The following is a 12,446-nucleotide window of genomic DNA, read 5'->3' as shown; positions in this document are numbered from 1 at the left end:
GGGGATGGAACGTAATTTCAGCAACGTTCCTTTTGTTAGAAATGTATTTCAATTACATTTGAAAATCAATTTCATGACTCATTATAATAAAATATCTGCATTTACGTTTCACACTTCTTTTCTTTACGTTAACGAAGACCCTTGATTAATGAAGGTTTATGCAATAATTGGTGGTATGAGAATTTGGAGGAATTGGAAGAATATCAGGAGAATCTACGGAAACGATGTTGCTGACCACAAACTCACATGGACGAAAATGAAACTAGGGGACCCCTCACACAACCGTCATCATTGAAATTTTTGTGTTACAAATCTGCAACAACTTGTTATTCCCAATGATACTGGATTTTCGGAACACTCTGTAATTTCTCAGTTGCCATACTTGTTAAACTTGAGTTTGTTATATTATAAATATAACTTTGTTATGTTGAATGTCCATTTTCAGAACCGGGGCTATATAAGACGTGAACCCACAGCTTAATATAGAATCTGAACCACATGAACTGCCACTGAGAATCAAACCTGTGCCTCGCGTGCCGATAAAAGTGTGTTAAACATTTACCCACTAAGGAGCTTAAGAGAACCTATCACAGCGAAATTAAAATACCGCTAATTTTACAGTAATTATGTGATATCTTCAAATAGATAAAAGATATTCGAAATGTAGAACAAGAGCGTCCTAGACAATATCATTTTACATGAGATACCATTATCACGACTCACCTATCTGCTTTCGATTTCCAGACATTTAGAAAATCAGCATTTATTTTCGCGTTTCTAAATAGCTACAAACGGGAAGCTACTAGGTGACTCGTAATAACGGTATCTTATGCAAAATAATATTGTCTAGGGCGTTCTTGTTTCACATTTCGACTATCTTTTTTATCTATTTTAAGATATCAGGTAATTACTGTAAAATTAGCGGCATTTTAATTTCGCAGTGATAAGGTCTCTTAAATAAATTCCTAAATGAATCCTTGTCTTACTAGGATTAAAGTAAAGTTATTACAAGCTCGAAGCTTTGCGAAGTGAAAATTTCTAAACGTTTATTTTGTAAGTTTCTATATCTTACACTATTCCTTCAACTCTTTGCCTTTCTCTCAGTCTGTCTTGCTATCTATCTCGTACCTGTCGAGTATATGTTGTTGGTACTTTTACGCATATTGTATTCGCTATTGTCTCTTTTGAAGTCAATTATTCTGCACCTTTGTTCCTTCTCTTGATTCACGTGAGGTTTTACGACTGTTAACCTTCATTTTGTTAACAAAATGGAGCAAAATGGCGGCAAGGATGATGAAGAGAGAAAGAAAACGAGATCAAAGACGGCAAATTTATCTCGTGAATATGGCTGAAATATTACGTTTAACAAAGTCGTTTCTATGCAAATTGTATTGAGCGTAGTCGAGAGCCAGTTAGAGAGCATATTTCAATTTATGCGCTGATTGTAGAACTGTGAGGGGAGGGGGAACGAGAGACTAATAATATAATCCAGTAGCACAGAGACTCCGTTTTACCGCTACACTTTTTATTTTGTTGAATCAATATGTAAATTAGGTAAGTGATTTACACTTCATGTGCAGTTCAATTAAATCGCAATCTGTGTTTGTTAAACTACAGTGAGTCTGTGCTCTGAAAAAATATAACCTTTTTGCTGCTAACGAGAATTATTCAACCTTAAGCATTGCATGAAAATGATTACGTCAGTTATTTTCGTGACGCAAGGAGGAATAATAATTACATACAATTGTTTCTAAGTCTCTTGATGTGGTTGAATTTTAGACTCCTGTTTCAGCACTGAAGCTATAAGACACGTGTGCCTACAACCTAACAAAACATTTGAACCAACGTAATAATTTCAATGTACTCTCATTGAGAATTGAATACGGGACCAAATGCTCCAAAAGTGCACGAGTGTTGGTCATACAACGGCGGGAGAGCTTATTTGAATGTACGAGGAGCAGTCAAAAAGTTTCCGGAATTCTGTTGTAGCTCTCTATTACTAGAATATAAGTATATATTTACTTAATCGTTTTCAAAGTTGGCCTCTTCGGAACACACACATTTGTTCTACCACTCCTGCGATTGGTGGAAATACCGATAAAATGCCTCTTTTGGTATCTTCCGAAGTTCAGGTATCGCTTTAGTTTGATCTCTTCAACGTTGGCGAAACGGAAAAGTCCCATTTTTAGCTTTGGAAAGAGCCAAACATCTGATAGTGCTAAACTGTTTTTAAGGCTATCAAACTCTCTGAATCAGATTTTCCCCAATTTTCACATCAACTTGATGTTTGCGCGTTGCTCGGTCTGTGAAATTGCGACAACTGATCTACACACTCCTCCGTTCAGCTACACTACTCGTACACTGCCTGTTATGACCTGTTCACATTAGTCAATTTCATAATTATGCATTCTAAGAACTGTACTCTGTAGCGGCCTGTGGTTTACTCCTCGTTAGATGCATTCCGCTACTTTCTATATTAAAATGCAGACTGGTGGATGAGTGATTGTATAGTGCCTTCGTATGGGTTTTTATTTTGGTTTTAGTGGTTAGGAAAAATACCGTTTTATTAGCCAACAAAAGGACACTAATACATCTTGCACTATCGTTTGCTTTGCAAGTTCTCCCAGCTACACCCCGCCAGAGTCCATCATGCAATAGTGCCGTTTTTTATTTCATACCGGAACCAGAGTTCGGGAAATAGAACGTGATCGTGTAACCCTGCGTAACGGCACAATATTAAGTTGTATCTATAATTTTAACACTACACATTAAATTATACGTTTATACTGACTTTCTGATCACATGCACGTTTGGAAGATTATGTTTTCATGCTTGTGGAAGTTCACAAAAATACAAAGAGATCATGCATTATTAGGTAAATTTATATATATCAATTAAAACATTTTACAAGCTTTTCACAATATATATATATATATATATATATATATATATATATATATATATATATATATATATATAAATGTATATTGATCGTTTGAAATCGAGTTTATTCAAGGCCTTTCTGTTTTACTGGAACGCGTCACGCACTGTTCGTACCGGAAAAAACCCTTTACTCGTTAGCACTTATCTCTTTACGGATGTCCACGCCCCTGAAGAGAAATACCCTTAGCAATCATCACTGCAATCTACAATTATCAATGCTCCTCTTCCGCTGTTACCAAGCGCAAATAACTCGTAATTCGAATTATGGTGGATTTTAATACATAGGTGTGACAAAATACTGTCACACTTCCTTCCTATTTCGTTTCATGTTACAGCCAAAATGAATTCACTGTTGCCAGTCACTTTCCACTGGGGTGCTCCCTGCTACCAACACAACGCAATGGATAACGTAATAGTTAAAAATAGCCATGAAGCACTGTGGTTAAGAATGCATAGGGAGGAAATTTACTCTTTGGGTTACATTCCATAACCATATTTGAACAAGCGAAAGGATTTTTTGCGTCACAAAGGCGCACACATACATACACACTTTGGTCTGTTTGCGAAGAGAAATTTCTCAGAGCTGTGTTTATACGAGATTCACTTAAGAAGTTAAAAGAATTTTTCACTAATATTAAATGAGTTATACATTAGTGTTATAACTCTACAAGATTCATTGTGATTGAATCCCAAATACCAAAACTACACGGCATTCCGGGAAGTTTTTGACTGCCCCGTACATTTATGGAGATCGAAACAGGGATATTCGTACAGCGTCTTTAGGAGTATACAGCGTATATCTATGAAATTCTTTATAGTTCATAGTATAATAGGTATATGCTCCAAATTCTTGAATATGCAGATATAAGCTGAAAATTGATATATAGCTAATAAAACTCCAACTGACCAAAGCAGTAAGTATATTTTAATACTATATATTACATAATACTATATATTACTCTGTATTACAGTTTCGACTGTGTAACACAGCCTTTCTCAGACATACTATAAGAGAAATATCCAATTTTTACAGCTTATATAAAATCTAAATGCAAGACACCCTACTATTTCTTTACAAAACGTAAACATTTAATTGACTCTAAAATGTAAATTATAGTCACTTTCTCTTTTCGCGCACTTGCTATGAAACTCTTAATTAGGTGTATGTCACTTACGGAGATCCTGAAGAACTTGTTGACTTAGGAAAGGATTAAAACTTAAGGAAAGAAGGAAAGAAGGTAACAGACTTAGTGAGAGAGAAAAGAAAGAAGGAAAAAAGGAGATAAGATCAGAAGAAGAAGGAGTTGTATACCAAGTTAATTGTAAAGAGTGCGATATGAGGTACATAGGGGAAACAGGAAAGAGATTAGAACAAAGGATAAAATAACATAAGGACGATGCCATGCTAAAAAGAGAGATCAACGCAATATATAAACATATTAAAGAAACGGAATATGAGATTGATTGGGAGGGAATAAAAGGATTAGAAAGGGAAAAAAAGAGTGTGATAAGAAAATGGAAAGAAGCCCAGTGGATTAAGAAATATGGGAAAAAGTTGATGAACTGGTCTAGTGGACTTGTTATACATGTTGGTAGACAAAATAAAAAAGAAAGAATTGAAAGAATTAACACGAGCTATTAGGACAGGTGTACAATGGAGAACAGGAGATGGACAATAGTGAACAGAAAGTATAAGTGACAAAAGCCTAATTAAGAGTTTCATAACAACTGCGCAAAAAGAAAAACTGACTATATCGAAGTGAAAGTTTACCTTTAGAGCCAATTAAAAGTTTACGATTTGTAAAGTGAAAGTGGGCATGTCATGCACTCAGATTGTATATAAGCTTCAAAATTGGATATTTCTCTCATAATGTATCTGAAGAAGGCTGTTTTGGATAGCCAAAACTGTAACATAGATATACACCCTTAAAATATATATACTGCTTTGCTCAGTTGGAGTTTTATTAGCAAACTTGAGTTTTCCAAAACTGCAATGAATAATTTAAAAATTGATATATTATTACATTGTGTACTTTCTAGTTATTTTTCTTATTTATTGAAAATAAAACAATTTTTTATAGGAGAATGGCTCAATTTTCAATTTGGAATACTTTATGAAAAATGATAATCTTTAACATGTAATTTAGGGTATGAATAAACTGTATGTACCTATATAATACTTGAAATATAGAAATATCTTTCAGCACTAGACATAGCAATTTCGTAGATTATATTGTAATAAAGAAAAGTCATAATTATCTTTCCCATACTGATTTAAATATGATAGTAAGTTAGATGTTAGTACGAAGTGAGGACAATTAACCATTTAAGTGTGGAGGTTTTGTGTCCTTTACAATAGTAAAGGACATAAACGAAAGTGCTAACAACAAGATAATAATAACAATAAAGGGCTTAAAAACAGAAATTAATTCATTCCTGTTATCTATAAAATGAACTTAAGTCTGTGAAGCCAAACAAAATAATGCCTGCTATAAAATGAGTTTCGACCAAGGATGTTATAAATAGAGGATCTGCTCATATGTATATTCATCCTATTAAATCGATGAAGCCAAAAAACAACCGAGCATTGGCACGTCTGATTGGCTACTCTCGTTTCTGCCATTGTCTGATTGGATACTTTCGTTTCCGCCACGATTGTTGGCTCAAAACAGTGCGATCCTATTGGGCGGAGTGGGCAGAGTAGGCGTGGCGAAACTATGACGTATGGCTTCAAGATTTTGTTGTAAGGGCTGATCCTCTATTTTATAAGATCCTTTTGACAGTAAGTTTATGAGACATTCGTTTGTTATCTTGGCATATACTTCACATTTTTGATGCAGATAACAGTAAATAATTATTTCTTTCTTTCAGGCCATTTATAATAATAATAATAATAATAATAATAATAATAATAATAATAATAATAATAATAATAATAATAATAATAATAATAATAATAATAATAATAATTATTATTATTATTATTATTATTATTATTATTATTATTATTATTATTATTATTATTATTATTATTATTATTATTAGTTTCTGCTTTCTAGCGCTTTTGATGAAGTAGGTTAATATTGTCCTTCTAAAAGTACTTTAATACTTTATTAATTCTAAAAAAATATTTTAAATTCCGTATTTTATACTTAAGAACCTTCGTTGGGAGCAGATTATTTGATTAGTGAAAACTGCATTGAAATAGCAACAACGGTTCTACGTATAATCAAGAACATTCTTACGTTCATACCTGCAGATCAGACAGAGAAACTTTTTCTTATAATCGGTTAAAATTTCGTCTTCATCTTCTTGTTACAATGGAAAGTTAACTTCCTTCATTATGAGGAGTGACCAGAAATAAGATTACAAAGCGTAAAATGAAACGTATTTATATTATTTCATACTATAAATACAGTCAACAGACAGTACATACAGTAGGTTATTTTTAAACATAGTCTCCATATCTGTTGATGCAATTACCGCATTGTGGGATGAGTTTGAAGATTCCATCCCCGTAAAAATCCTGGCTTTGCGTGTTCAGCAACGTTGTCACGAAGTGCTTCACCACCTCGTCTGAAGCAAAACGAGGGTCTCTTAGGTGTTCCTTCAAGAACAGGAACAGATGAAAATCACCTGTAACGAGGTGCGGGCTGTAGGGACGGTAGTAGATGATGTCCCGTCGAAATTGCTTCAACAGCATGCTGGGTCGGCCAATGCGCTCCTCGTCGGTGACGTTTTATCTACCAGTCACAAACTTTTGACACCATTCTGGGACATTCTGACGAGACATTACAGTCTCTCCGTAAACCTCTAACAGCTGCCAGTGAATTTCAGCCTCGATTACCTGTTTGTTCCACAGAAATAGAATAACGGAGCTGTCTTCGCGAGACCAGTTTTTCAAACGAGTTGCCATTTGCGTTTACCTATAACTAGCCATGTAGGTGATTAAAACTCTGCACGGTTGCCAACTCCATATATTAAAATTACCAGACACTCTTCATTCCTCTATAACAGACGAAACTCCAGAAATATCGGACTTGTAATCTTAGTTTTTGATCCTCCTTCGTATATATTCTCTGCCCATGAACTTTATTTAACCTCCCAGGAGCTCCAAATAACGCTCCTCTTGATATTCTTCGTTCAAACAATGATATAAGTATGTGCACTCCTAAACTATATTGTTAAGGTAAACAACGATATCTGGAACCATACTTTATTTGTTATTTCCGCGTATTATTTCACATATGAAAGACCTCGGGAATGCACACAGTAACCAATTTAATGTGTATAAAAATTTCTGTAAAGTAGGGTCTGATAATAATCTATCATTTCTGTCTAAATAAATATGTTCAAAATGCATCGATATACAGGTTTTAAACATCTTAATTGGATCTTGATATATATTATTCTTCAACGAATTCCCGGTCTATTGAAGAAAATTGCCTTTTCCAACATAGATCCTTGCATCCGTCAACACATCTTATTCTTCCAATCACAACAATGGTATTACAAAGTTCCGTAACCAAATTGAGAAAAACAAACACCTACTAGATGGTATATAATTTATATATGTCATCTGTGCACTTAGATCTAGTAGAAAGCCGTATTAATACTTTAATAGTAAACTTATAAGAGTGTATATTGTATATAATTAAAGAATATTAAGAGATTGGCGTATTTTCAGAACAACAGGATGTGTACAGTCCGCAACAAAAAACCTGTAACATGGGAAAATAAGTTTATTGTGAAACGTCGAAGTCTTTTGCTCCAAAATAGGTATGCACGAGAGGACACCGAGGTTTCTTCTGGCGTGATTCATGTCACTTAAACGCTATGTTGATTCCCTGCGCTGTTAGTAGTAGTTTCACAACAAACGTACATCCTCATGTTGCAGGGTTTTACTTGCGGACTGTACATCTTCCTTCCCCCCGTTTCAGTAGGATAAAAACTATCATGAGAACGTCATCTCTGCTCCAGGAAAATTAATTGACAACTGTCAAAGTTTAGCAACGCTGCACTAATTAGGGACCCAGATGAATGGTGGCACTAGTTGGCTCAATAAACACAAATTATATCTCCGCAGGAGGAAGCTTTGCCTGTGATTCGAACAACGTGATTGCTGCATGGTCTCCATGGTCACATTGTTTCCTCGATATAATATGTGTGGTTTCTATATATGGGGCTATGTGAAGAAGAGAAAGGTTAGGACTATGAAGATTTCTATCATGTAACATCATGTAAAATTACCTTGGTAAGGTAATAGAGCAATTTCGTATACGATATTCGCCTTTTCTTTCACAGCGTTTTATAATAATACTCTTGTCATCTAGAAATATAACACATTAAGTCACTATAATTGTGGTCCGAAGACCAATACAATGTTTCCTGTGTAGTTTGTGGGTAAATATGTATCACAGGGGCAAACAACGAAGAGAAGGATTCCACAGAGCACCAGGCAAGCTAAGTGATAGTGGTCTATGAATTTTCAATGCTCCAGGCAAGCAAGGATAGGTTGAGATCCCGCAGAGATTCAGGCAACCTAAGCGGTTAAGAAAATCACAGAGCTTCAGGCAAGCTAGGTGGTTGAGGTTAAGGTCTCTTAGAGCTCCAGGCAAGCTAAGAGGGGAATAGAGTTCCTACAGAGCTCCAGGCCAACTAATTGGGAGGAGACCTTAGAGATCCAGCAGGCAAGCTAGAGGCATGAGTTAAGTTAGATCTCTCAGAGCTCCCGAAAAGCTAAGAGGACTGGGATAACTAGCCGAAACTGATGCTGACAAAAGTCTTACAGCTCATTTCATACCCTCTTTTAGATAGTGGTATCACCAGTGTTCTTCTTTTGTCACATGACCTGATGATGATGAGTATTCTTGTCGTCTGTTTGCTTGTAGTATTTCTAATAAGAGAGCAAATGGTTTTGTTCATAAATAAGAAGCACGTTTTGGTGTTTACAAATATTGAAATACAAATGTACTTTAATATTTAATATCACACGTGTAGGATACTAAAAATTTCATCATTCTATATCGTGGTTTCATTTTGCGAGTAAATTGAAATTCTATAGGGGACACTCGGCTTATTTGAGTCAAAATAAGAAAGAATATTTACTTTCCATTACCAGTGCCCAGCAGGACCATAAACATCAGCTGAATTTTGAGTTTGTTGTTCATGTAAAAGGTTCGTATTTTTATTATTTTTAATTTGTTCAATACTTTACGGGAACTTGAATATTTTCTTAGCAAGGTGATTTGCAACATTTATTTCCTTGGCCTGATATAATGCTATGTATATACGAAATAAAGCTCCAAAGTTGGATGAGAGAATACGCTTAGTGAAGCGTTTTCGTGTGTGTAAGACATAATGTTTGTATACTTCGATCATTATTTTTGTCGCCTTTTTCCATCACTCCGGGAAGTGACACTTTCGTATTTACAAAGGCAAACACCTCTATCTGATCAGACCAAATTTTGAGAGAAGCTTGAGATTCAATTTTTTGTTTATTACAGATTATAATTATTGGACAGAGTGGGTTTTAAACCAATTACAAGATTAATTACCAAAACATTTTCTCAATATCAACGTGAAATTAATTTATTAAACAAACGAGAAGATAGCTGCAAATATATATTCCAAATACTTTATATTATATTGGAAAGAGTTGCAAGGCTATCTCGAAGACAAAGAAAATTTGTTTAGAAGAAGGTCCTTAATCAGCTTGTATCACCCAATAATAGCCACGACGAATGTTAAGATGTAAAGAAATCTGATAAAAATGTCATAAACTTTGAAAGTTGAAACCAAAACATATCTCAGACAAATGTGTCAAAAAATATGTTTGGTTTCACTGTAAACAATGGTATCATGATATATGTGCACTAGTATTGGGAGAAAATAAATTTGTGTATGGTAAGTGCTTGTAAAGTGAATGTTTCCTTAGGAGCTTTTAAACTCTCTTGGTTCATAACTTTCATAGCAAGGTGAGTTTAGGTTTTAACTAGTTGTTAGTAAATTTTGATAAGATATCCTTCGCTAAAGGAATTATTCTCATGTTTCTTCCATGTAGTAAGTAGTATGAGACCTCAATATACAACATTTTTTAAATAAAGTAAACTAAAAGTGTGGTATAATCCAGTAATGACTAAACTAACCCCTTCAGAGACCAAGTCCCGTGTTTATGCAAGTTTCATTATTGCTTATTGCTTGTATTGCTTTAAAATATTTTGTAATATCTATTTTATGATAGTATTTTTATATATATTGCACTACGATAATTTACTAATACATTTATGTCTTAAATAAAACCATCTTCTGCGTTACTTTCCCGGAAAATCGACTTCCGTCTTACTAAATTCAAATAGCCCCAGTCCTACTTACTTCATTTTTGAATATCCGGTAATATATGGTCACTCTCTATTTTCTGGGTAATCATTTTAATTAAGGAAGCTTTTGCATAGTTAACCCTTAACGCACGAAGCCTAAATCGTCAACGTTGTTTACCAAGCTGGGGTCTTCTAGATACCCCAAGTATTATTTTAATTTCTCAACTTTTTTTAGCTCTTTTTAACGAACGTATCATTGATCTAATTATGTAGGAGATATCAGAAAAGGATGCAGGGCACATATAAAAATCGAGAATAAATTGGTTCTTATAATTGGAGCAGTATCACCAAATATCACCCTCTGGGGTCCCTAGAGGTTTAAGGGTTAAGTTACTTTGCATTTGAAAATTACATATTTTTAAAATGTAAAATTTTATTGTAATTTCTTAATTAATTGTTTGTTGCAGGTGAGACGGGAGAGCAACAAGGTTCTGGCGGTGGGACAACAGAAGATGAGGCTCCCAGCAGACCACCCCGAAGAGGGGCCACAGCCGCCAGTGCACGAGGACCTCGTAAAACCCCAGCACAAGAACAAGAGAGACAGAGGCGAGGTGGGTACTTTTTATGTGTAGTTGCTATATGTACAGCTTGACTTCTGAAATTCGCTTTACAAATTCCATGTGATACACCAAAATAAAAGTAGCTAAAACTAATATAAATTTTTAAAACTTCAAGCTATTAATACCTTTAATAAGGATCTGATCAATTTGAATCATAATTATTGTTCTGTAGAATTATCATTTCACAGCCATATAAAAAGATAAATGCTCTATGTATTGTATCCCAGGCTATGCATTCGATGTATTTTGTTCTTCAGAATTTAAATTTCGAAACCACAGGACGATTGACTGTGTCAATTTTGTTTTATGGGAGACAAAAATGAGTTCTTCCTACCCAAAATCATTCAAGTCTTTCGTCTATAAAAAAAATTGACATGTTCAATCGTCTTGGGGTTTCGAAATTTGGATTCCGTGTAAAAAAAAAAATGAATGGAATGCACATCCTCGGGTCTGGTACACAGAACTTCTACTTTCTGTATGTCGCCGTGTTATTTATCTTCAAAAGTCATTTCCAACTGGATGCTCTATGACGTCACAGTTTACTGCTCTTGTGCTCAGGAAACAACAAAGGGAGGAGAAGAAGCAAACAGGAAATCTAGTACCGTACTGATGAAAAACAGTGGTGCCAGGCAAAGAGAAACATCAATAACTTACTCAATGTACAGATTATTAATTTGTTGGGAGTTTAGTGTTCGAACGACGAATTTTTACGATCGCACCGTAGAAAATGCCACTTTAAACCTGTACAATAATACATATTCAATAGCGGTAAGGCTCCATAGAAAACTATGGATTGTCAGGAACTTAAGCTTCCAGATTATACAAATTGTGTTAACTATTGTGATGGCTACAGAATATCAGTAAAATGGATCTTTTGATATACGTTATGTTGAATGAAGCATGGTTTCGTCTTTCTATAACAGGACTTGGACCAATACTAGCTCAAGGTCAACATTTTCACCAATCAAATAATCTATTCTCGAGGAAGATTCTTAGGTATAAAATACGGTATTCGAAAAATTTTGATAATTAATTAATTATATAATTACTTCATTAAAAATACTAAACAGAAAATAATAATAATAATAATAATAATAATAATAATAATAATAATAATAATAATAATAATAATAATAATAATAATAAAGTGCTAAAAGTAGAAAATAATTTTTTACTATTATCCGCATCAAAAATTTGAAGTGTATGCTAAGTAAACAAATGCCTCATGAAATTACTGTCCAAACTTATTTTATAGCAGACATCATTTTGTTTGGTTTAGCACAGATTTCAGTTTATTTTCTATTAATGAATTATTTTCTGATATTAAGAGCTTTATTATTATTATTACTATTATTATTACGCGTATTATTATTAACTTGTTAGTATTCTCTTTTATGTTCGTTACTGATTTTTAGGTTTTTTTTTTTTTTATTTTTTTCTACCTCTATTTTCAAGCACATTTTATGAAAATAACTCTCATTTTTAAAGTGACTGCTTTACAAAACATCCACACTCAAATGATTCATTGTCTTAATTTCCCACTGGTATTTGCGGGTTTTACTTA

The 12,446-nt window shown here is 34.0% G+C and overlaps 1 long non-coding RNA gene across 1 annotated transcript in view; it reads left to right on the top strand.

Moving 5' to 3' along the window:
* LOC145672804 (uncharacterized) overlaps nucleotides 1-12,446 on the top strand; it is a 148,320-nt gene that overhangs the window by 111,195 nt on the left and 24,679 nt on the right. Inside the window, exon 2 of the long non-coding RNA XR_014128670.1 lies at nucleotides 10,730-10,873. This is a non-coding gene — a long non-coding RNA (uncharacterized LOC145672804). The remainder of the gene's footprint in view (nucleotides 1-10,729; nucleotides 10,874-12,446) is intronic.

Source organism: Thermobia domestica, chromosome 16 (genome assembly GCF_964235325.1).
Source record: "Thermobia domestica chromosome 16, izTheDome1.hap1.1, whole genome shotgun sequence".
Classification (NCBI taxonomy): Eukaryota; Metazoa; Arthropoda; class Insecta; order Zygentoma; family Lepismatidae; genus Thermobia; species Thermobia domestica.
The sequence above is the reverse complement of the archived record's forward strand: the minus strand, read 5'-3'. Positions and strand labels throughout refer to the sequence as shown.